The following is a 2,671-nucleotide window of genomic DNA, read 5'->3' on the forward strand; positions in this document are numbered from 1 at the left end:
AGGTCGACTTCTTATGACACCGAGTTTTCTCAAAAGGTCTAGTTAAAATTCGGGTGTCTACAAAGGAAATAACATGGTGGCCTCCTTATATATGGTTTTTCTTTTCTTCTTTTTGGAAAAATGTTATGGATTTTATTTTGCCTCCGAGGAATTAGGGCTGCAAACCAACTAAACTACCAATGAGCAGTTTGGGAGTTCAATTCTTAAGTGCACATTCAAGTTCATTTATTATACTAATGAGCGATTTGCCAAGCTTGTTCATTGAGCGAGTGGAGCATGAGCAATGATAGGCTTGGCTCATTTTGGCTCATGAACAACTCGATTAGGCTCAGTAGTAAGTTCAATTTTAATTTGAAGCCCATTAATTTTTGGTTACTACATCTATTTAAATTCTTAATTTAACCATTTCTTCATTTTCAAATCAATAATAATATGTTTACATTATATTACTAAATTTTAAGTACTGTCCTATCTATAATTTCCTTTCTATATTTAAATTTTTGCACTACTAATTTACAATTCTTATTAACATTAATAATTATTTATTTATTAAAATTATAATTACAAGTGAAGTGACAATAAGGGAGTGTAGGACAGAATGCTCAAGGCATGTTGCAACTAGCAACAACTAGCAGTCTTCATCCCATACTTGTCCCACATTGGAAATCTTTCAACATTGAGTCTCTCCTTTTCCTATAAATCCAAGATTCTCCATGCCGATGTTTTTAGCGAAGGGCATGGATGGTGAAAAATAATAATATTATGAGTTTGATGTAGTCACCACTAGCTTATTATTTACCTAAGTGTGAGTAGTTAGGACACCAAATTACTATTCATTTGATTGATCATTAAACTAATCCTAAGTTAAGGAACCAGTAGTCTCAATCTATTTTTACCAGAGTTGGGATTGGGAGTTTAATTATGCAAGAGAAAGGTATCAGCAACCCCTTATGTACCCGTTCTACGAACAGTATCTAATTAATTATGAATTATCCCTTAATTGAACAAAACAATAAAAGAATTTAAAAGGGAAATGCAAATTAAAGTGTGATTTAAGAATGTCTAATAATTCCTCCAAACGAGAGGATCTTGTTAGATAAACTCTCTTCAGAGTTAATACAAGTGAGGTTTGAAATAATTTTTTACCTTTTCTAAAATCATTCGGATGCACCCAGACAAAAGTCGGGAAAAGTGTTCAACTTTGAGCAAAAGAGTCATTAGAAATATCCCCAAATTTTTCCAAAATTTATAAAACTTTTCTAATATTTTTTCAAGTATTTCAAAAAAAAAAAATTTTGGATTTTTGAAAACATTTCCTTATTTATTTCTGTTCAAAACAACTCAAAAATAGTTTTCTTATTTTTTTTTTTTCTGAATTTCAAAATATTCTAGATTTCTCTCTAATTTTTCCCCATTTTTAAAATTGAAAATCAAATTAAAAATAAAATTAAATAATAAACAATAAAAAAATCTTTTAGAAAAATTGGACAGATTGAACTTATCTGGACCGGGTTTAGGTCGATTGGGCTTGGTGGGCCGCTTGTACACCCACAGTGGGGATGTACATGTGGCGCCCTTTATTTTTCAATTTTTTAAAAAAATTTATTGTAATTGAGTGATGTTAACATGATGTCAATGATTTTAATTCTCATTTAGTGTTGTCTTTTGAATGTGAAATATTTGTATTAAATATGTTGAAAGTTTTTAAAGAAATTTTCTTTTGAACGTATTATTTCTATCAAGTTTTATTACGATAATTCGATCTCTAAAATTAAAGTTACAAAAACTTTATAATTACCCTGAACTAACAAACCTTAATAGCTTTAAAAATATCGTACAAATATAAAAAGATAAAAAAAAAAAAAATGCAATAGCACACTGCATCAAACATATTTAAAATTTATATTTAAATTTTATTAAAATTTAGATAAAATAAAATATTAAATTATATTAAATTTCTTCCTTATTTACATAAATATAATTTTTATTACTCCACAAATGAGATTGAAAAGTACCCTCTGAATCACGTTGAGATAATAAAATATCTTGCATTATCTTTTTTGTCCGTCTGTGTCAGGATTATTTCAAAGTAGTTTTCACGTGCCCCAGCCAAATGCCCGCGTGGCTATAAAATATCACGCATTATTATTTTGTTTGGTATGTGTCAGGATAAGGTTTGAGTGTTTGTCAGTAGTCCCCCCTCAAATGAATGCATGCCACGTCCAACTCATCTATTCATAAATTAATCCATGAATTACGTTCAAATCGCACATCGCTTCTTTCCTTTTTTGTTGGCCCCACTCACATGCAAAATCTAACAATATATATATATATATATATATATATATATGTGTGGGAGAAATATTTCTAGGAGGTACGGACAAGTCCAAGTAAAAGTTACCTGAAAAAATATTTAATTTAGTGCTTAAATCTTGTGTGTAGGGCTTTAGATTCTCCGGTGCAAGATGTGCATTTTAAACTTGTTTATGCAAATTTCTTACAGTCATACTTGTGGTTTGACATGGAAGGATTTAGATTTTGATCATATTACCATAAAATTTGTGATGCTTGAAATTCGAACCTTTTAAGTAATTAGTCTATTAAAGAAATACCTTCCTCCTGCATCATAGACTCCAAAGTCACTTCCATGTTTGGCTCTGTGGATGTTCTT

Source organism: Malania oleifera, chromosome 3 (genome assembly GCF_029873635.1).
Source record: "Malania oleifera isolate guangnan ecotype guangnan chromosome 3, ASM2987363v1, whole genome shotgun sequence".
Lineage (NCBI taxonomy): Eukaryota > Viridiplantae > Streptophyta > Magnoliopsida > Santalales > Ximeniaceae > Malania > Malania oleifera.